The 24,772-nt window shown below is 34.9% G+C and overlaps 1 protein-coding gene across 5 annotated transcripts in view; it reads right to left on the reverse strand.

Moving 5' to 3' along the window:
- SLC9A9 (solute carrier family 9 member A9) overlaps positions 1-24,772 on the reverse strand; it is a 711,221-nt gene that overhangs the window by 682,078 nt on the left and 4,371 nt on the right. For 2 of the 5 annotated variants that reach the window (XM_040480405.1, XM_040480402.1), the window contains exons 4-5: positions 6,708-6,800; positions 1,655-1,760 (exon numbers count right to left, since the gene is read on the reverse strand). The gene's annotated coding sequence lies outside the window, so the exon portion shown is untranslated. Of the gene's footprint in view, positions 1-1,647; positions 1,761-6,707; positions 6,801-7,904; positions 7,922-24,772 lie in introns of those variants that run through there. The other 3 variants (XM_040480406.1, XM_040480403.1, XM_040480404.1) reach the window with 3 other exon arrangements.

Genomic DNA, 24,772 nt, shown 5'->3' on the forward strand with positions numbered 1-24,772 from the left:
CCAGTAAAACACCATTATCAGTCAGCCTTTGGAGTACAGAAAAGAGTTGTATTAAATAGTAATAGGATTCACTACCATTTCCCTAGTTCTACCCTTGATTCCTGGACCTGTGAATCTTGGTTATGGGAGAACCAACACTATATACTGGATGCTAATGTAAACATAAATAGCCTCCTGGATGATATGGGAGTGACATCACTCATTGTTACTCTTAGTGTCCACCAACAATATTTTTTTTTTTCCTTTCTGTACCCACAACCTTACACTCTGTTGGTCCAGATATTTGAGTTTCAAAAGGAAGAATGCTTCTAGGAGACACAGGGAGAATACCACGTGAAGACAGAGTAATGCATCTACAAGTCAAAGAATGCCAAAATTTGTTGGCAAACTACCAAAAGCTAGAATGATGTAATAGGGAGTATTGCCCTACAGGCCTCAGAGGAGCATAGGCCTGTAGACACCTGATTTTAGACTTTTAGCCTCCAGAACTTGAGACAATAGATTTTGGCGTCCTTTTTTTAAGCCACCTAAGCTTGAGAAAAGTAATACAACTACTATTTTAATAAATCCTCTGCATTTAACAAGGCCCAGTATTTGTTTAGGGATTTACTATTTTCTAGGAACTATTAGCTAATGGACTGTGTCTCCTGTTTTTCAGAAGCAGTTAAGGAGAAACAAGAAGGATAATTGTCACAATCTTTAAGTGAAAAAAATGTTTATGCTCTTCATAATAAAGCACCTTTTTATTTTCACTTTCGGAGAACAATAGGGTATTTTAGACATGGGAATAACATTGGCAAGTAGACTTGGAGAATATGAGCCAGTTTTATAAGTGTAACAGAGGATGAATTAACATTCATTGATGTACTTTTAAACTTCACCACAATCAAGGGTCTAAAAGACAAGGGAGGCCATTATGTTGCCCAAACTTCTAAAGTAATATTTGATTTCAGCCAAGGAAGTACAATGCTACAGACAGATAGGGGAGGGGAAGCAGGGGGAATTTAAATTATCTCATAAGGAAACATTTAAAGGAGTATAACATCCATCATTTTGTCAACAGTGATTGGGTAAGGCTGAGATTTTAGAAGTTCAACAGGACTTTGAAATCTAAAATGTGTTATTTTACTGCTCAAATACATTTTAATACATTGATACAATTCAACACTTTATCACTAGTTATAATCACCAGATAATCTGCAAAAAATATCTATGTCATAGCCAGAAATTCTTTAGATCTTGAAGAGAACAACCAGAAAATTCCACTTTGTGTGCAAGAAAATCATGGAATTGCAGATGGGTTAAAGGGGAGATTTCAAAAGTGGTTCCAGGAGATAGTAACAAGATATATTTACTGATGAAAGTGGTAACTAAAAGTTGGCAACTAGTTTATAGTTAAAAGATCAGCTGCCAGAAGGACCCCAAATCATAATCTTATGTCAAGAGTTAGTACACAGTACAGAAAAAGAAATTATCTAGACAAAGGGATGTGATAGGAATGAGATCATTCTCATTAAATGGTTGGACTGACCTGAAAATATTAATAGTTGTACAAGGCTTTGATGATTCATAACCTCTACATGAAATAAAATAGGTTAATGAAAATGGATTTTATTATTGCCTTACCCAGGAATATTTCAACATTACCTCTCACCTGAAGCTTCAGGATGTCTGGTAGTTGGTATTTAAGTAGACATGGGCCCTGGAATGAGGAAATCACCACTCAAGATGTCACCTTCTGCTGTGCAGGGCCATACTCTCTAGAGGAATAAGTATAATCTATCAACTATATATTGATATTTTGAAAAGAGCAACTTAGTTCAGGCCATCTTCTATAGCCCCCTCAGATTTTATGTTAAGTCTTTCGACTTAAGAAAAAGTGATAAGACTGCATGAAACATTTTATTATCAGGCCTGGAAGTGGGTGTATCTTGTCCATCAAGTTACTTTGGCTAGAATCCTGTCACAAGACCATATCCATATTGCAGTCTGGGCTGGGAAAGATAGTGACCCCATGTGGAAGAGGAAATGGAATTGATAAGCATCTAGGAATTAGTGTGAAAAAACTGATACATATAAACATACACATAAGTTGAAAAAACATCTATTTCCCCTTATTCAAAGCAGCATTAGTGACAACAGCCAAGACATAGAAACAAACCTAAGTGTCCATTGATAGATGAATGGATAAAGAAGTTGTGGTGTATATATACAATGGAATATTATTCAGCCATAAAAAAGAGGAAATCGTGCCATCTGCAACAACATAAATGGACCTAAATGCACTATATTAAGAGAGGTAAGTCAGACAAAGACAAATACCGTATTATCTCACTTATATGTGGAATCTAAAAACAAAGAACACCAAATTCATAGAAGAGATCATAATGGTGGATACCAGAGACAGGGGTGAGGAGAGGGGAATTGGAAGAAGGTGGTCAAAAAGGTACAAACTTCTAGTTATCTTATATTTACCTTATATCTTATATTTATCTTTACCATATAAAGTAATAATATGGATGTAATATACAGCATAATGACTATAGTTAACACTGCTGTATGGTATGTAGGAAAGTTGTTAAGAGAGTAGAATCTAGGAGTTCTCATCACAAGGAGACATTGTTTTTTTCTTTTTCTTTTTCTTGTATATATATGAGATGGTGGATGTTAACTACTGTGGCAATAATTTTATAACATGTAAATCAAACCATCATGCTGTACACCTTAAACTTATACAGTGATATATGTCAATTATTTCTTAATACAACTAGGGGGGAAACATGCACAAATATCCCCTATTTTCATTTTGTGGGCACTTGCAGCTATGTCTATACCCAACTATTAATTTTTAACCTTTCTGGATTAGATTGGATCTCATTAATCTACAATTTATACTTGGGTTTTGCACTGTGATTCAATCTAAGAGTTTTCTTTACTAGGTAAGTTTATTCCATATAAATTTATAGATCTGAGAGATATATTTGACTTAGTTCTGTCAAATTATTTTATGTTTTCTTCTTTTACTTTTTAAATGTTTACTACAAGTTTTTGGTTTTTCTTTGGTTTAATTTTAGGATTCTTTATTTTCTTTATAATAATTTAAGTGGTTTCCTTTCTAAAAGCAATATAATATATCCTCTAATTTTTATAGGTTTGAAACATCTGTTAGCTTAAACTTGTGCAACAATTGGTTTAGTATCAAATTCTTAGGATGTTCTTACTTTTCCTGAGGAAATGTAAATACTGTTTCATAGCCTTCTAGCACTGATTGTTTCTGGGATGAATTTCTATATAATTTTCTCTTCATTTTTGGAAAAAGGTAAATTGTTGTGTTATTTCTTGACATTGACTTATTTGTGTAAATTCCTTCTAAAATAAGATGTTGCCAAACTGCTAATTCATTTTCTAAAGTGTTATATAATTTTTCAATCCCACCAGCATTGTTTGAGTTTCTGTTGTTTCACATCCTTACCCATACTTGGTATTTCTAATCCTTTTCATCTTGGCCATATTAAGGGTATACAGTCATTTGTTCTTTTGACTTTCAGTTTGCATTTTTCTGATGGGTATTGATAATGAACATTTTTTCAGTATTTATTTACCACTTACATATTATTTACATATGATTTTTATAAAATATAATTACAATATAAATATATTATATATTACGTAAATTATATAATTATATACATATATAATTTAATAGATATATGTACATAATTTTTTTCCCAATCTATGGGTTGCTTTTTCATTTTCTTAATGGGCTATTTAAAAGAGAAGTTATCTTGAGAAAAGAACAAAGTAGGAGGCATCACACCCTTCCTGATTTCAAGCTATATTATAAAAGTATGGTAATCAAAATAATATGATACTGGCATTAAAACATATTGACCAATGGAGCAGAATCAAGAACCAGAAACAAACCCATGCTTATATAGCCAACAAATATTTGACAAGAGGGCCAAGAATAGTCAATGGACAAAAGACAGTCTATTCAATAAATGGTGCTGGAAAAATTGTAGATATTCCCATATAAAATAATTAAACTAAACACCTGTTTTATACCTCTCACGAAAATGAACTCAAAATGGATTAGACTTAAGTATTAAGGTTGGAAGTCAAATAACTCCTAGAAGAAAACACAGAAACAAAGTTTGAAATGGTCTTGGCAATTTTTTTAATATGACACCTACCTAAAGCACAATTAACAAAGTCAAGAATAAAGAAGTGAGTCTACATCATACTAACAAGCTCTACACAGAAAACAAAAACAAAAACAACAAAAAAATTGACTAAAGTGAAAATGGGGGAAAATACTTGCAAACTTCAAAATAGGAAAAAAATACTTGTAAACTATATATCTGATAAGGAGCTAATATCCAAAAATATAAAAAAACAATTCATACAACTCAATAGCAGAGCCCCCCAAATAATACAATTAAGAAAAATGGGCAAAGGATCGAATAGACTTTTTCCAAAGAAGATATACAAATGACCAACAAGTACATGAAAAGGTGTTCAACATCACTAATCATCAGGGAAATGCAAATTAAAACCACAATATCACCTCACATCTGTTAGAATGGCCATAATAAAAGAGATAAGAGATAACAAATGCTCATAAGGATGTGGAGAAAAGGAAACACTTGTGCATGGTTGGTAGGATGGTAAATTGGTACAGCTACTATGGAAAACAGTAAGGAGGTTCCTCCAAAACTTAAAATTAGAACTACCATATATCTGAAGGAAATGAAAACACTATGTGAAAAAGATAATCTGCACCCCTATGCTAATTAATGATAACATTATTTACAATAGCTAAGACATGGAAACAACCTAAGTCTCCATACATGGATGAATAGATAGAAAAGTTGTGATATATTGCAACTACATGGATGGAACTGGAGGGTATTATGCTAAGTGAAGTTAGAGAAAGACAAAAATCATATGACTTCACTCATATGAGGACTTTAAGAGACAAAACAGATGAACATAAGGGAAGGGAAACAAAAATAATATAAAAACAGGGAGGGGGACAAAACAGAAGAGACTCATAAATATGGAGAACAAACTGAGGGTTACTGGAAGGGTTGTGGGAGAGGGGATGGGCTAAATGGGTAAGGGGCACTAAGGAATCTACTCCTGAAATCATTGTTGCACTATATGCGAATTTGGATGTAAATTAAAAAAAAATAAAGAATAAAGTTTTTTTTTAAAAAGTTGTACTATATACATACATACATGCATACATATAAACACATACACACACACATATACAATGGAATATTATTCAAATAAAAAAGAACAAAATCTTGCCATTTGGGAAAACACCAATCGACCTTGAGGACATTATGTTAAGTGAAATAAAGACAAATACTGTATGATCTCACTTATATGTGGAATCTAAAGAAACAAAAAACAAAACAAATAGGGTGCCTGAGTGATTCAGTCAGTTAAGTGTCTGACTTCGGCTCATGTCATGATCTTGTGGTTCATGAGTTCGAGCCTGCTTCAGATTCTGTGTCTCACTCTCTCTCTGTCCTTCCCCTGCTCACACACATACACACACACACACACACACACACACACACACACACACACCCTCTCTCTCTCTCTCAAAAATAAACATTGAAAAAAAATTAGGGGCGCCTGGGTGGCTCAGTCGGTTAAGTGTCCGACTTCAGCTCAGGTCATGATCTCACGGTCCGTGAGTTCGAGCCCCGCGTCGGGCTCTGGGCTGATGGCTCAGAGCCTGGAGGCTGCTTCCGATTCTGTGTCTCCCTCTCTCTCTGCCCCTCCCCGGCTCATGCTCTGTCTCTCTCCGTCTCAAAAATAAATACACGTTAAAAAAAAAAATTAAAAAACCAAAACCAAAACAAACAAACAAACAAAAAAACCCTCCAGACTCATAAAAAAAAAAAAAAGATCAGATGTGTGGTTACCACAGGCAGTCGGTGGAGGAGGGTGGAATCTGATGAAGGTGATCAAAAGTTACAAACTTTCAATTATAAGATAAATAGTACTACAGATGCAATGTACATGATGACTATAGTTAACACTACTGTATGGTATGTTTGGAAGTTGTTAAGAGAATAAATTCTAGGAGTTCTCATCACACAGAATAAAACATTTTCTTTTTCATTTTTTTTGTATCTATATGAGGTGATAAACATTAAACTCATCGTGGTAATCTCTTCACAAATATGTAAATCAAACCATGCTGTACACCTTAAATTTATACAATATTGTATGTCAATTATATCTCAATACTTGGGAAAAATAAAACAAAGATACTGTTTTAAAACCTAAAGTGATAACAATAACATTTATTAAATCCACTCCAAAAGGAACTAAGGCTGTACCTGTGTCAGAATAAAAACTATATAATACAGATTTACACGTAGGGAATGGATAATAAAACAATCCTGAGTGGGAAGCATGGAAGAAAAAAAGAAAGGCAGTTATCACTATGGGATCTTTCAGCACCTCTATAGCATCAAGCAATGAAAAACAATTCAGCAAGGATAAACTGGATGAGCACTGTAAACCAACAACAGCTGATAATTAAGAAGAAACTGAAAAGGAGAAAAGGAGTAGGAAAGTCAGAATCATTAAAGGATTTTTACAAAAGAATATGAGATTTTACGTTAGTCCTAAGACATATAGCTGTTTTTCGCATCCTACCTTGGGATGAAGTGTGGCCTTACCTTGACAGATAAATTTAAAGACTGAAGAGATTTCCTGGCATTGAGCATCACTTCAGGATGTCAACAGAATCAGGATGATCTCCGCATGGATGCCTGAAATTTATGTATTCAAACAATTATATCTCAAATCCCACATGTTCACTCAATAATCTTAACTTTTTTTTTTAATTTTAGAGAGCAAGCATGAGTAAGGGAGAGGGGCAGAGGGAGAGAGAGAATCACAAACAGGTTTCATGCTCAGCACATGGCCTGACGCGAGGTTTGATCTCAGAACCATGGGATCATGACCAGAGCCGAAATCAAGAATCAGATGCTCAAGTGACTGAGCCACCCAGGCGCCCCTCTCTCAATAACTTTATAACCAGTGCCCCAGTCACTTTATTTCCTTATTTTATTAAATAACTTATTAAACTATAAAATTTACAAAAAACATTTTAAAAATTAAAGAGTTTTTAATTTTGATAAGTAAATTTAACATTTTTTGCATTTATGATGGGAGCTTTTGGCATGTTATCTCAAAAATCTTTCTCTCTTGGTAATGATATATTATTTTTATGTTTTGCTGGGTTAGATTTATAATATTTTGATAAAAATTTTTTCATCTATGTTCATGAGGGATATTGATCTGTAGTTTTGTTTCCTTGCAATGTCTCTGTCTGGTTTTAGGGTATTAGGACAATGTTGGCCTCCTAAAATGAGTCGGAAGTATTTCATTCCCACTGGTTCCTCAAAACTATATAACATTAATGTCATTTTTCTTTTAATATTTGCTTAAATTTACTAGTCCTTCCACGTGGGAGTGATTTTTTTTTTTGTTTTGTTTTAGAGGTGGGGAGTTTTTAAATAATAAATTTCATTTTTTTTAATAGGAGAATTTTTCATATATTTTTTTTCCCTGTGTCAATTTTGTTCAACTGATCTCTTAGACATTTTCAATTTTATCAATTTTAAGTAATCCATTTTCCCATGAAATATGTCCATTTATTCTTTTAATGTATATAAGCTCTATAGAGTTTTCTCCTTTTACATTCCTTTCTTCGGCAATTTTTGTCTTCATTTTTTTCTGATCAGCCTAGCAAGGGGTTTATCGATTTTACTGATCTTTGTTCAACTGATTTTTTTAAACTTATTATTTTGATTCATTATTCGATTCCTTATTTCATTCCTTCTACTTATGTTGGGCTTAATTTTTTTTACCTTTTTAAATAGAAGCTTAGGGGCGCCTTGGTGGCTTGGTCGGTTAAGCGTCCGACTTCGGCTCAGGTCATGATCTCGCGGTCCCTGAGTTTGAGCCCCGCGTCGGGCTCTGTGCTGACAGCTCAGAGCCTGGAGCCTGTTTCAGGTTCTGTGTCTCCCTCTCTCTCTGCTCCTCCCCTGTTCATGCTCTGTCTCTCTCTGTCTCAAAAATAAATAAATTATAAAAAAATTTTTTTAAATAAAAAAAATTAAAAAAATAAATAGAAGCTTAGATCATTGATTTTTTAAATTATTTTTTAAAAATATCAATAATAATAGATATTAATATCATTTAAAAAATATTTGCACTTAAAAGCTATAAATTTCCATGTAGGCATCACTTTAGCTGCCCCTACAAATTTTAATGTGTTACTCTCACTTTAATTCAAAAATCATTTCATTTCATTTCATTTCATTTCAATATTTGTTTTCTAATTCACTATGTTATTTATTCATTGAATCTGGGTTATTTAAAACTGTATAGTTTAATTTTCAAATATTTAGGTATTTATTTACAGATAAATTTTATTTTTTTTTAATTTTATTTCATTATGGTCAGAGAATAATGCTGTATGATTTTGGTTATTTTACGTTTATTAGAATTTTTTGTGGCTCAACGTAAAATCTATTTGATGACTATTTCCCATGCACTCAAAACAAGTATGTATTTTTTGTTAAATGTGGTTTTCTATATTTCAATTTAGGTCAAACATGATGATATTGTTGTTCATGTCTTCTATAAACTTAGTGATTTTCTATAAATTTCCTTTATCAGTTACTGAATTGTGTTGAAATCTTCAACCACAATTACAGATTAATTTAATTTTCCTTTCAGTTCTCTTAGTTTTGGTTTCACGCATTTTGAAACTCAGTTATTAGGTGAATACAGGTTTAGGATTTTTATGCCCTCTCAATGAATTGATCCTTTAATTATTATAAGATGACATTCTTTGGTAATATCATTTCACTTTAAATTTATTTTGTCTTGGGGCGCCTGGGTGGCGCAGTCGGTTAAGCGTCCGACTTCAGCCAGGTCACGATCTCGCGGTCCGTGAGTTCGAGCCCCGCGTCGGGCTCTGGGCTGATGGCTCAGAGCCTGGAGCCTGTTTCTGATTCTGTGTCTCCCTCTCTCTCTGCCCCTCCCCCGTTCATGCTCTGTCTCTCTCTGTCCCAAAAATAAAAAAAATAAAAAAAATAAAAACGTTGAAAAAAAATTTATTTTGTCTGATATTAATACAACCACTTTAGCTTTTTTACAACTAAAGACTTTTTGTCTTTATATTCATTGTCTTTATATTCAAAGTGATTATATGCACACCATCAAGTTTGCTTTGCTTTTTCATCTAGCCTGAAAATCTGTCTTTAATTGGATTATTAGAACAGTTGTGTAGAACCAAATTTCTATCTGGCATTATTTTTATTCAGTCTAAAATAACTTCCTTAATCATTTCTGATAGTGCTGGATTGTGATACATTTTCTTAGCTTTGTCTGAAAATGTCTTTACTTTGCCTTCATTATTTTTTTTTTATTTTTTATTTTTTTACATCAGCCCAGAGCCTGACGCGGGGCTCGAACTCACGGACCGTGAGATCGTGACCTGGCTGAAGTCGGACGCTTAACCGACTGCGACACCCAGTCGCCCCTACTTTGCCTTCATTTTTGAAGGATATTTTAACTAGATATAGAATCTGATTATAGATTTTTTTTTCTTTCTGTCAGTACTTTAGTCAGTACTCTGTCAGATGTTTTTTCCATCACCCTCCAGCTTATATTGTTTCTAATGAAAAGTCAATATTAATTCTTATCTTATTAATTGCACTACAAGTAAAATGCTTTTTTTTGTCTTGGGTACATTTAAAAAATTTTTTGTCATTAATTTTCAACAATTTAAGTCTGTTGGTATGATTTTCCTGGTGTTTACTCTGTTGGGAACTAACTAGACTTCAGGCTGTTGGGAATATATGATTTTCTTCAAATTTGAAAAATATTTGACTGCTGTATCATCAAAAAATTTTCCATTCCCCCTTCCTTCTGGGACACTATCTGTACTTATGTTAGATCACTCGATATTGTCCACACTCACAGAGTCAATGTGTTCATTTACTTTTGGCCCTTTTGTTCTTTGTTCTGTAAACAGTTTGTGGTTGTTTGCTACATCTTCAGTTATCTTTTTAAGTTTATTTATTTTGAGAGAGAGAGAGAGAGCAGGGGAGGAGCAGAGAGAGAGAGAGAATCCTAAGCAGGCTCCACACTGTCAGTGCAGAGCCCAATGCAGGGCTCAAACTCATGAACTGTGAGATCATGACCTGAGCTGAGATCGAGTCGGACACTTAACAAACTGAGCCACTAAGGTGTCCCAGTTCATTAATCTTTTATTTTAGTGTACAGTCAGCTATTAAGCTCACTATTGTTTTTGGGTTTTGTTTTTCTTCATTTTGGATACATTTTTTACATCTAAATGTTTCATTTTAGTTCTTTTTTCATATCTTTCATTTGTCTCACTTTCATGTTTCCTCTCAAAATATTTATAATTAGTATTTTAAAGAATGTGTCTGCTAATTTCATCATCTATTATATTTATTTCTATTAATTAATTGCATTCCTAGTTATTAGTTGCTTTTTCCTGCATGTATAGTAATTTTTTATTGAATACTGAATATAAGTTTTATGTTGCAGAGTCTGGATTTTAGTCTTTCTTTAAAGAATGCTGAGTTTTTTGAACTATTAGGACCTCATGAAGATAAAAAGCTTCTGCATAGCAAAAGAAACAATCAACAAAACTAAAAGGCAACCAACGGAATGGGAAAAGATATTTGCAAATGACAATCAGACAAAGGGCTAGTATCCAAAATCTATAAAGAACTCACCAAACTCCACACCCAAAAAACAAATAATCCAGTGAAGAAATGGGCAGAAAACATGAATAGACACTTCTCTAAAGAAGACATCCGGATGGCCAACAGGCACATGAAAAGATTCTCAACGTCGCTCTTCATCAGGGAAATACAAATCAAAACCACACTCAGGTATCAACTCACGCCAGTCAGAGTGGCCAAAATGAACAAATCAGGAGACTATAGATGCTGGAGAGGATGTGGAAAAACGGGAACCCTCTTGCACTGTTGGTGGGAATGCAAACTGGTGCAGCCATTCTGGAAAACAGTGTGGAGGTTCCTCAAAAAATTAAAAATAGACCTACCCTATGACCCAGCAATAGCACTGCTAGGAATTTACCCAAGGGATACAGGAGTGCTGATGCATAGGGGCACTTGTACCCCAATGTTTATAGCAGCACTTTCAACAATAGCCAAATTATGGAAAGAGCCTAATGTCCATCAACTGATGAATGGATAAAGAAATTGTGGTTTATATACACAATGGAGTACTACGTGGCAATGAGAAAGAACGAAATATGGCCCTTTGTAGCAACGTGGATGGAACTGGAGAGTGTGATGCTAAGTGAAATAAGCCATACAGAGAAAGACAGATACCATATGGTTTCACTCTTATGTGGATCCTGAGAAACTTAACAGAAGACCATGGGGGAGGGGAAGGAAAAAAAAAAGTTAGAGAGGGAGGGAACCAAACCATAAGAGACCCTTAAAAACTGAGAATAAACTGAGGGTTGGTGGGGCATGGGAGAGAGGGGAAAGTGGTGATGGGCATTGAGGAGGGCACCTACTGGGATGAGCACTGGGTGTTGTGTGGAAATCAATTTGACAATAAATTTCCCATTAAAAAAAAGAATAAACATTAAAAAAATAAAATAAAAATAAAAAATGAAAAAAAATGCTGCGTTTTGCTGTGGCATTGTTATTTCATCCATTCAAGGTTTTTTAAAAAGCTTTGTTCAGGTGATGACAGAATATTCTTAATATGGCCAAATTTAGCCCTATTACTAAAACGGGACCATTTGGGGATCTCTACGAATGCCTTGATTGCTCAACAATGTTTCTCCAGTCTGGCTGCTCTAAATTCAAATATTTCCCAGGTGTGTTCATGCTCTGCTTTCCTGCTCTGCAGTCTGTAAACTGCCTCCAGTTAGAAAGTGGAATGATTGAGAGGCGCCTAGGTGGTTCAGTTGGTTGGGCAACCGACTTCGGCTCAGGTCATGATCCCACAGTTTGTGAGTTTGAGCCCCACGTGGGGCTCTGTACTGACAGCTCAGAGCCTGGAGCCTGCTTCTGATTCTGTGTCTCCCTCTCTCTCTGCCCCTCCCCCACTCATGCTCTGTCTCTCTCTGTCTCAGAAATAAACATTAAAAAAAAATTTAAAAAAAAAGTGGAAGGATTGAATAACTTATTTCATTTGTTTCCCTTCTCTTTAGGATCACACTCTTCTACTGCCTGTTTTTCAAAATCTGAACACAGTTCTTCCCCACATTTTGTCCAATTTTTTAGTTGTTTATGGTGGAAGCACTAGTGTAGTATTTTTTTACTTGTTTTATTTATTGTCTTTTTATTATAAGATAAAATCACAGAAAAACACACAAAAGAAAATGTAGCTTAGTGAATTACTATAAGGGTAAATACCTGCTTTGTTTTAAATGTTTGTATCCCCCTCCTTCAAAATTCTTAAATTGGAACCCTAATCCCCAAAGGTGATGTATTAGTAGGTGGAGACTTTGGGTTAGTTCTCTTATAAGAGGTTCCAGAGAACTCCCTGGCCCTTTCTGCCTACTGATAATACAAGAAGTCTGTGACTAAGAAGAGGGCCCTACCCAAGCATGCCAGTGCTATGATCTTAGACTTCCCAGCCTTCAGAACTGTGAGAAATAAATTTATGTTGTTTATAAGCTACCCAGTCTGTGGTATTTTGTTATAGCTACACGAATGGTCTAAGAGAATACCCTTATAACCACCATCCTGGTCAAGAAACAGAAATTGGTTAACCATCCCAGAAGCCTCCCTGTGTGCCCTTTTGCACAGATAGCCCCCTCCCACCCATATACACTATTGCAACTTTTATGACACTCATTTCCTTGTTGTTTTTATGGCTTTTAATGATCCAAGTGGACATCCCTAGACATTATAGTTTAGTCTTACTCATTTTTCTTAACTTGAATTGTCTTTTAAGACTCCTTTTACATACAGGTGTTCCTGGTATCCCTTCTTTTCCTTACTATTTATTTGTTGAAGAAATGAGATGTTTGTCCAGTCTGGTTTCTCATAGTCTGGATTTTTTTTATTACATACTTGTGATGTGATTCAACATGTTCTATTTTATTCTATTTCCTGCAAACTGTCTTCAGGATCTAGAAGTTTGATAAAATTACATTTTTATCCCCTTGGTAAGACTATAATCTTTCATCTGAAGGTACACATAATTTGTTTTCTCTCAATTTTGATGCAGCAGCCATTTGTGCTCAATGTCTAAATTCCAGTTCATTGGTATTTATAAAGTACCTATGATATGCTAATATTTTTATTGATTAGCTAGAATAAGTTAATAAGAAGACAATTCCTCATGTGATACTTACCAAGTGGTATAGTTCATTTAGGAAAGGAGAAATGAATGCTTCCTTCTCTTTTTATTGTTTTTTTTTTTAAGATAATGATTTCTGACTGTATTAGTTTTTTTCAGTTGCTGTAACCACCACAAACTTGGTGCCTTAAAACAACATCTATTTATTCTTTGATAGTTCTAAAGGCCATAAGCCTGAAATAAATCTTTTGCAGCTAAAATCAAGGTTTCAGCAGGACCACAATCACTACAAACGTTCTAGGGGAGAATACTTTCCAGAGACCAGTGCTGTATGCCCTTGCATTCCTTTCCTCCCTTCCTCCATCTTCTTCCTCTATTTCTATCACATGACATTCTTTTTTGTCTGTAGTCAAATCTCCCACTGCCTCCCTTATAATAGTACTTGCTTTTAGACTGTTGAGAACTGAGAGCAAACTGAGGGTTGATGGGGGGTGGGAGGGAGGAGAGGGTGGGTGATGGGTATTGAGGAGGGCACCTTTTGGGATGAGCACTGGGTGTTGTATGGAAACCAATTTGACAATAAATTTCATATATAAATAAAAAAAATAAAAATAAAAAAATAATAGTACTTGCTATTATATTTAAAAGTCAGAGGGTGAGAGAGAGAAAGAGAGAGAGAGTCCCTATCTCAATATCTGTAACTTAATCACATCTATGAAGATCCTTTTTCCACATATAGTAAAATTTCTAACAACTGAGCATCTTTAGAGGCCTGTCACAGTGACCAATGAAGTCTTCAAAAACTGTTTAATATTGTTATGAAATCACAAATTTTAATGTATTTGATTAGTTTAAATCCATTGTGATCTTTATATAATCTATGGCCAATGAGGGCCTCAATTTGACTTCTGAATTCTTTTGATTATTTCTCTGATATGCAGTATTTCAAGATGTTCTAGTACATTTTTTTTTGCATAAACCTGGAGTCAGTCATTTCTTGAAGCAGCCATGGTTTCCTTAAAAAAGGCAGTGGGGGGCAGGGGGAAATGTCAAAATGATAATCTGGAAACCAGGGCCACTATTTGCTTCTGGTTGGTAATTTGTTTTTTCTAGGATTTTACAAATTCAGGGTTTTTATACAGCCTTTTCAGTTTTTTCACTCTTTTCTTCCATACTGATAATCTGCTTCTCAAGGTCACACAAATAGATTTAGAATATATAATTAGTCATTTGTTTTGTCCCATTTATGCCTTGTCGCATTTAAATATTTTAAATGTGTTATTCTATTTTTTGGCATAAAGCATTGATGTTAAAAAAAAATCCCGTGATAATATCACTTTGATGCCTTTATTAAACATGTGCTCTTTTCCCTAGATTCCCAGAGGATTTTTTTGTTTCTTTAAAGTCCAGTCATTTTATTAGAATATGTCTTGGTCTTGATTTTTTTGGGTTGATATTATCAGGTAATAGAGTGCTCTATTAACATATACTTTATAATAATACTTTCAGCAAGTTTTTAGTATTTTTTTTTTAAGGCACTGTTATTTCATATGTTGAATTTTCTTTTTGTATCTTCAGTATTTGTCATTTTCTCTCATATCCCTTTTATCTCTTCATTTTGTTTGATTTTTGTTTTAATTCTCTTCTTTTGATCTACTATTTCTAACAAGAGATTACTTGAGTTTGGGGTGTATATTTTCTCTAGTTTATTTATCAGATCTGGTATAGTTTTCAATTATTTTTGAGCTGTATCAATTTCTGAGTTTTCCTAGTTCTGATTGTTTTTTCATATCTTGTATCTTTTCCTAATTTTTTATCTCATTTTGAAGTGGTATGTTTCAATTTGCATAGATGTTGAATATATCTTTCTAGCATGTTTTCTTTGCCTATAGGTTTATTCTATTATTGTCATGTTTTCTTATAGTTATTTGTCTGGTATTTTATTTCAATAGTTTTCTAATGTTCATTTCTATGTTGATTTAGTTTTCATAACTTCTTAGAAGATTTAGTTCAGATAGCTTCTCTGCTTAGATTCTTTTTATATTATTTTCATATATTAGTAAAACTACAATGGCTTGCTTGGGGCAGATTCTAGCTGCTTCCTTTTCCCTTTTATCTGGACCACCTTTTTCCTTCATTTCAGTTGTTCCTAATCTAAACAATTTTGTTTCATCCCAGCAGTTTCTGTTCAGTATGAAGCCTTGTACATGGAGGAAGCCCTAGTGGGTCAGTTATGAAAACTTATAGGAACTAGCCAACTTACTGGTTATTGGAAAATGTTAAACTTCTTCCAGTTTTAGCTACTATTCTCCAATTAAATTGCTATGATTTCCAGTGAATAACTTTTACTTTATGTGGGGTTCTTCAGTTCTCAGGTCATTCAGATACTCCATTGCCTCTCTCTGCTTTTCCCTGAATAGACAGACAAGATACAATGGCTTCTCCCTACCTTCTTGTATTCTGAAGCTGCCAGAGTAAAACTTTATTAGGGTGATGCTAATAGAAATAAGATACAAATGGTAACAAAAAGAACAGTTTCTTTCTTCTTTGTCTTGTGACAACCCTTTATTGCCCCCTATTGCCAGAACTTAAAAGGGAGTAAACTGACCACTCAGAAATTCAATTTTCAGAGTTCTAATTCCAGCATTACAAAGCAAAATATAGAACAGTAAATTTGAAGCTGAGAGATAAAACAATAAATTTGAAGCTGAGAGATAATACCTTAAAAACTGGCTTCTGTTATATGCTCTTTGTAAACCGTGCCTTTTGTCATTGTTGTCTTTATTGTATTTAGAACTTTTCATCTTAATACATTTTATCTGATTTTGTATATGCAATTGCTTTTCTTTTAGGCCATTGTTTTATTTTCAACATTTCTTCACTGCTCTGTTTAAAACACTTTTTTTAAAAGAATATATTGATAGGTTTCGGTTTTGTTTTGTTTTTTTTCAACCCAATCTGAGAAGCTGGTTTGTACACTGGAGAAGTTAATCATTCATGTTTTCTTCCTTTCATCCTACTTTGTTTGCATTTTAAAAAATATGTCCTTATTTTCCTTTAACTATTTCTCTTAGTTTTCCTGTTTGATCATTACTAGTCTCTTTTCCTTGTTTTAATTATGAAATTCTATTGCACTTTTTCATGCAACTAGTGATTATATTTTCATACATTCAAAATTAAATCCATATGAAAGTAAGGGTTAAATGGAAATGAGATACCAACTATTCGTTTGCTAGGTGCTCTGTTCCTTCACTGGATGAGCCCTTTGGAACACTTTTATTTCCCCTCTCCCTGGCCCCAAACTCCTACGATTTGTTGATATATTTTAATTGCCTTTAGAGTCTATTATCAGGGTGCCTTTGCAGTATGCCACTTTTATTTCAAGAAGCATCAGTTAGTATTTATATTACACACACTCATTCACTCTGCATCTGTTTAGATATCTCTTTAAGGTAACAATTGTGTCAGAGCTCCTCATTCTTTCATTTACTCTATTTTCCCATGTCTGTAGATCTGTATTTTCTTTGTTGTTTGATTATAGTCCTTTCCTTTACTACTTCCTCAGTTGTGCTGCTGAGTGATATATTCTATCAATCTTCACATGTTTATAAACAACTTTCTTTGAAATTGACAATTAAATGATACCTTGATTGTATTAGAATCAATGGATCATATAGTCCTTTCCCTAGATATAAATTATACTAAATTTACTAGCTTCTAATATTGTAAATAAAGTGTTGGTTCATCTGATTCTTTTCTTTCATAATTATTCTTCCTCCATTAGCTAATTAGACTATTTTTTCTTTATCCTTGGGACTCAGAAATTTAACTAGATTATTTCTAACATGTCTATAACAAGATAGCATTAGGTCAGTGTGTGGAAAAAAATGAAATCTCAACAAAATGACAGCTCCTTGAGATATTAATGATACATTCCATGACCATTTCTAATTGTATGATATTAGCATCTCCTTTGGGTAACCATTTTGTTTGCTAATTTGTGACTACTGGTATTTCCTTTTTCATTAACTGTTACTGAGGTCCTATTTTTCTAGAGACTATAATGCAAATCTTGGAATTGGGGTTTGATTGCACCATTGTGTACAAATATACTATGATAATTTTGTTGTATTAAGAAATCAGTTTTTGGGGTGCCTGGGTGGCTCAGACGGTTAAATGTCGGACTTCGGCTCAGGTCATGATCTCACGGCTTGTGAGTCCGTGCCCCTTGTTGGACTCTGCTGACAGCTCAGAGCCTGCAGCCTGCTTCGGATTCTGTCTCCCTCTCTGCCCCTCCTCTGCTCACACTCTTTCTCTAAAATAAATAAACATTAAAAAAATCTTTAAAAGAAAAGAAAAAGAAATCGGTTATGATTGCTCTGCAATAGCTCATAGGAACTCTTCCTTTTCTGCAATGTCATTTTTAGTAAATAACTAAGTCTTTTTTTAAGTTTTGAGCCTAAGGTCTTCTTTTCCAAAGTAGTGTTTTTCTTCATCAATCCTGCCAGTGTGAGCTCTTTTATTCTGTGGACAAAGAGCTTTCTCAAGTTCAAGACATTTTTTTACTATAAAATACTTAATTATTGATGCTACTCCATCGTTATTCTTCCACCTTTTGGAACTCCTGTATTATTCACTACTGGGTCTTCTGTATGTGTCCTTCAGTTCTCTGATCTTTTCTTTCGTACTTCCTGTCTGTTTATAATTTTGTTCTGTGCTTTGAGATATTCTTCCACTTGATCTTTCATGTTCCTGATGTGTGATTCATGTGCTAGTTTTCAAGTATGAAAATCATGATTCAAATCCTTGGGTTGGGATAGCATGAGATGTGGATACTACTTACTGTTCTCTAAAATTTCCAGGCTAAAAACTCTGGTCTCAAATAAGCATATAACATCAGTGGAAATGAATCTGGTCTGAAATAAGCAAGTAAAATCAAATAATAAATTCTGTTAGTTTGCTAGGGCTGCCATAACAAAATACCACAGACTGGGTGGCTTAAACAGCAGAAGTTTATTTTCTTAAAGTTCTAGAGGCTGAAAATCTAAGATTCATGTGCCAGCAGTGTTGATTTCCTCTGAAGTCTCTTTCCTTGGCTTGTAGATGGCTGTACATTTGCTGCCTGTTCACATGGTCTTTTCCCTGTGTGTATACACCTCTGGTATCTGTTTATGTATCCAAATTTCCTCTTTTTATGAAGACATCAGTCAGATTGGATTAGGACCCATCCTAATGGCCTCATCTAACTTAATCAAGTTCTCTAAAGAACTTGCCTCCAAATATGGTTACATTCTGAGGTGCTGGGGGTTAGGATTTGAACATATGAATGTGTGTGTGGGGCGGGGGGGAGGGGGTTACAAATCAATCATAACAACTTTCATTGTAAGAAGAGATTATTTGTTGACAATACACATTAAATAATTCTCATACCAACTGATGTGTAACAATTCAGCTCAATTCTTAGCATCAAGCTCTACCAGTTTAAGAATTTTGTCCCTCAAGATTGCACCCACTTCAGAAGCTATGCAAATAGGGTGCCAAGGATACTTACAGTTCTGCTCAGCAAACTAAACATTCTTGAGTTCCTGTGACTGCCTCCCTAGGTTTGATAACTCACTAGAACAAGTCACAGAACTCAGGAAAGCATTTTCCTTGTGATTACCAGTATAATATTAAAGACATAACTCAGGAACAGCCAAATGGAAGAAGTGCACTACCTACCTTGCACCTTAATGAGTTCAACTGGGAAGTTCTCTGAATCCCATCAATTAGGGGTTCTTATAAAGATATTATTACATAGGCATGAGTGATTAAATTGTTTCTCATTGGTGATTAACTCAATCTCCAGCCCCTCTCCCCTCCCTGGAAGTTTAGGGTGAGACTGAAAGTTCCAAGCTTTTAATCATGGATTGGTCTTTCTGGTGACCAGCCCCCATCCTGAAGCTACTAGAGGCCTGCCTTATCACTGAGGAAATTCCAAAGGTTTTAGGAGCTTTGTGTCAGGAACCAGGGACAAAGAAAAATATTTTATTATAGCGTATTTGTGCAAAAAGGTGACACACTGCTTTTAAACCCTTGATGAATACAGACCATAAAAAAGTCATTTAAAAGCTGTAGGTCTACCTTTTAAGAGATTAAATTTACCCTTAAAGCAGACTTTCTCTTCAAGAATGGCCTGTAAAGTGAATGCATATCAATTTACTCTTACTCTTGGGAAAACTTCAGGTATCTTCAATGTAAGTATCTTAGAGAAGCTAAGCATTTTGTTTTGTAAACTGAATGTATCTAGGTGTTTGGTTTCTGCAGCATTTTTGGCTTCCTTGAAAGAAGTGTTTTTTTCTCTTTGGATTTGGATTGCCATGTGTATTATTGTTGCTGTTTTTCCTTGAACTTGTTGGAACCTTTCTTTTGCACCTTCCAGTCACTACATGGCTTTTGTATTTATTGCCTAAGAATAACTGCTAATGTGATGCCTAATTATTGATTTTGTACTTTATATAAATGGAATAATACAGAATATACCATCTTGTCTGGTTTTTCCTCATTTTGTGAAATTTGTCCATGTTGTTTAACACAGTTGTAAATGGTTTTATCATATATATTGCTATATCATATTCCATGGTATGAATATACCACAGTTTATTCTTTGTTAATGGACATTGGAATATTCTTCAGTTTTCTGCTATTTCAGTATGGCAATAAATATGTCTGTTGGTGAATGAATCCATGAGTTTTCTCTTGGGTATAATCTTAGAAACAAAACTGTTAGGTCACAGGGTATGCATATGTTCACCTTTAGTAGACACAGCCAAACAGTTCTCCAAAGTAACAATTGACATTCCAACCAGTATTGTATAAGAGGTAGGATTTCTCCACATTTTTGCCAAGTCTAGTATTAAAGGTGAGATTTATTGTTTTTAAATGCCTTCTTAAGTCTTCTGCTTGTTGTCTCCCTCCCCCACCAACCATCATTGGGTTTTTTTCTGATTGATTTCTAGGAGTTCTTCATATAATCTAGATACCAGTCTTTGTCAAATATGTGTATTGATGGGGCGCCTGGGTGGCGCAGTCGGTTGAGCGTCTGACTTCAGCCAGGTCACGATCTCGCGGTCCGTGAGTTCGAGCCCCGCGTCGGGCTCTGGGCTGATGGCTCGGAGCCTGGAGCCTGTTTCCGGTTCTGTGTCTCCCTCTCTCTCTGCCCCTCCCCCGTTCATGCTCTGTCTCTCTCTGTCCCAAAAATAAATAAATGTTGAAAAAAAAATTTAAAAAAAAAAAAAAAAAAAGAAAATACTTTCTCCTACTCTGAGTTAATCATTCTCTTAATGAATACAAGTTCTTAATACAGACGGATTTATCATTTTACCTTTATGTTTAGAGCTTTTGGTATTTATTAAGAACTCTTTACTGATGTGTAACAAGATTAATCTTGTCCAAAGAAAGGTATGGCCCTCATCCCAGTAACTTAGTTACTGGGAGGTAACTGTAAGCCCTTGGAATGTCCTGCCTCAAAGGAGTGTCTTTGTTTACCTGGGGGCTTTAAACCATGCCAAGTAGTCTATACTAACAATGTGATTTATGGTGAGGACCTTGTCCCATGTGGTATCACACTGACCTCTGGAGGAGCAGAAGACTAAGATCAGCAATATGAGAAGAGAGCCATGACTATGTAACTTAACCCCCAAAAAACACTGGGCACCAAGGTTTGGTTGAGCTTCCCTGGTTGACAACACTCTGTCTGCATCACCACATATCACTGTTGGGAGAAGCAAGCACTGTTCACACAATGCCACTGGGAGAGAACAACTAGAAGCTCTCTATACCAGGTCTCTCCCGTACCCTGCCCTATGTACCTTGTCCTGTTGCTGATTTTAATCTGCATTTACCATGGTATAAACTGCAACCATGAGTATACCAGCTTTGCTGAGCTCTGTTCTTCCCTGGGGGTGATCTTAGGTATTTCCTGAGTCACAACCTATTATAAGTCAGACAGAAGTTCTCCTGTTACCTTTGAAAAGGTTTAGTATTTTATCATTCACATTTAGTTTGTAATTCCTAAAGGAAATTGATTCTGGTATTTGGCATGTGAAGACAGATCAAGATGTACATGTTTTTTCATAATATTCACTTGATCTTGTATCATTTATTATAAAGACCACCTTGGGAACTACACTGTTTAATCACTTTTGTTGTAAGTCAGCTGACCACCTGTGTGTTTTTACTGTTTGTATTTACTAAGTACTCCAGTGTTTTGTTCTTTAAGAATAACTCGGTCATTCCTCATTCTTTGTAGGTATGTCTGAGTTTTCAGCTTGTCAATTTAATTTAAAAAAACAAAAACAAAAAAACACACAACTTGGGATTTTGATGGGGGTTATGCTGAATTATAAATTAACATCTTTATAATACTAAATCTACTAATCCTTCAACATGGTATATCACTCTCTCCATTTATTTAGACCTTTGTCTTTCAATGATTTGTAATTTCCAGTGTAGAGTTGGTGTCCATCTTTCTTTCTTTAGCATTATTCCTATCTTTAGGTTTATTCCTAAAAAACATAATATTTTAAATGATGCTGTAACTTATATATTTGGTATGTATAAAAAACCCAGAGAATCTACAAACTATAAGAATTAATGAGAAATATAGGGCCTTCTGGGTGACTTAATCAGTTAAGCGTGTCAGACTCTTGGTTTCAGCTCAGGTCATGATCCCAGTGTCACACTAGGCACTGAGTGTGGAGCCTGCTTAGGATTCTCTCTCTCTCTCTCTGTGCCCCTCTCACATGTGTGCTCTCTCCCTCTCTCTCTCTTTCTCTCTCTCTCTCCCCACCCCCAAAAAAGAAAGAAATGTAGAATTCTTGTTGTTATGATATAATAAAATATTATAATAAAAATACTTTAGTTCTACATATAAGCAACAAATAGAAAACAAAATATAAAAAAGATAGGCTAATGTTTTATTAGAGAAAAATATTTCTCTTTATGGCTTTTACAAACTTAAGAGGAATTTGAGAATAATTTTTATTTTATTTTTAAATTTTTTAATGTTTATTCATTCTTTGAGAGAGACAGAGAGAGAGCATGAGCAGGGGAGAGGCAGAGACCGGGAGACACAGAATCCAAAGCAGGCTCCAGGCTCTGAGCTGTCAGCACAGAGCCCAATGAGGGGCTCAAACTCACGAACTGTGAAATCATGACTGAGTCAAAGTGGGACGCTTAACTGACGGAGCCACCCAGGTGCCCCCAAGAGAGTAATTTTTAAAATAGAAGTTTTAAAATACTGTCCCTGAAATTTCCTTTGCAATTATTTCCAGTTTTAAGAGAAAAAACAATGTAAGAAATGTAAGTCATTGGTAGTCATCTTGGTAGAAACATATATTCCAATAAATGAATAAACATTCATATTATAATTTACTGATTTTTATAGGAAAGTTTTTTACTATTTACTGTTGGTTATCTCTTTGGTATTTGAGACAAACACTGAACTTTTTCTTTTTTTATGCTGATTACATTACTTTGCTTCAATGTCTTTCATTACATACAGTTCAAAAATTGAGTAGTATCTTAAAGACTTACAAATCAAAACTTAGTAACAAAAACTAAAATCTGCTCTTATTTAGAGTTTAAAGCTTGCTTTTAAACAAATCCTAGGACTTCGATTACTGTATTTACTACTAAGTCGGCAAACTTATAACTGCAATTAGATTCTATTTTATTTTAGAATGATATATTATCTATAAAAAGAAATTAATTATGGCATTCCAGTTTAATCTACTAAGTTGCTATTTTTAATTTGTCAACAAGTTCTAATAATGGTCTTGTTACCTTGTGATTAGATCAGCACACCATATATTTATATATAATTATTTAAGTTCTAAGTATCAGGCTAATCTTCAAGGAAGCTTAATTATAATAAATAAATATGTACTATTTTGTGATTAATTCCGGGCTTCTCAAAAAAATAACTAGAACTCTACTATTTCCTAAGGGGGAAAAAAAGAGGAAAAAGTCCTGCATATCAATCCACTTTCTTTAGTAAGTACAAGGTAGAACAAGGACAGAAAGTAGAAGATGGTCTGTCAAATCAGAAAGATCAGTGAATCAGTTACATTTCAAAGAAGGTAAATCTGTTGTGGACTAATAGTTCAATGGGCCACACTCTGGAATTAGATTACATTGGATGATATGACATCTCTACAGTTAGTTCCTGTGATAATATGATTTATGACAACCTTGGAATTTCCTGAGCATAAGAGCAATGGAAACATCGATTGTTATATTTTTTTCTGTCTTCAGTTCCTGAAAGAACTTCAGAGCCATAAAGGTAAAATGAGTGTCTTGTTATTCATAACATGCCTCTTTCCACCACAACTGGGTTTACGTTAATGGGTCACTTTTGAAGAGCACTGAAGGATGGGGGCTGGTTGCCAGGTGAACTAACCAGGAATAGAGGGTTAGAACTTTTAGTCTCACCCCTTGATAAGAACAGAGAAGAGGGAAGGGAGGAGCTAGAGGCTGATCAGTCACTAGCGGATGGTGATTTAATCAATCATACCTACGTAATAAAGCCTCTATAAAACCCCAAATTGATGATTTGAGAACTTCCAAGTTGGTGAACACATGGTCAGGGAAAGTGGCACACTTGGGAAGGTCATGGAAGCTCCTAGTCCTTTTCCCATACCTTGCTGTATGCATCTCTTCCATCTGACTGTTCCTGAGTTACATCTTTTTAAAAAAATTTTTTTCTAATGTTTATTTATTTTAGAGAGAGACAAAGCACAAGTGGGGGAGGAGCAGGGAGAGAGGGAGACACAATACAAAGCAGGCTTCAGGCTCTGAGCTATCAGCACAGAGCCCTACACAAGGCTTGAACCCATGAACCGTGAGATTATGACCTGAGCCAAAGTTGAACGCTTAACCAACTGAGCTACCCAGGTGCCCCGAGTTACATCTTTTTGTAATTCATCAGTAATCTAATGAATAAAATGTTACTCTGAGTTTTGTGAGCCACTCTAGCATATTAATCAAAACCAAGGAGAGGGTATGTGAGAGAAGATAGGTGATAACCTGGACTTGCTACTGGCATCTGAAGTGGAAGCACAGACAGCCTTGTAGGACTGAACTCTTAACCTGTGACGCAAAGAAGGGGTCATGGGAATCTCTGATTTATAGCTGGTCATTCAGAAGCACAGGTAACTACCTGGTCTACCAGGTAGACAGTGTCAGAATTGAGTTAAATTGTAGGACACCCACTTGGTGTTGGGAGAATTGCTTGTTGATATGGGGAACCCCCCCAACACACACACATACACACACACACATATCCCATATGTTAGAATTGGTGGCCACAATCTTTAGTGTTCCAAATGGGAATTCTTAATTAATTACCTACAAGGTTTATAAG

The sequence above is a fragment of the Herpailurus yagouaroundi genome, unplaced genomic scaffold (assembly GCF_014898765.1).
Source record: "Herpailurus yagouaroundi ecotype Mexico unplaced genomic scaffold, PumYag 159, whole genome shotgun sequence".
Classification (NCBI taxonomy): Eukaryota; Metazoa; Chordata; class Mammalia; order Carnivora; family Felidae; genus Herpailurus; species Herpailurus yagouaroundi.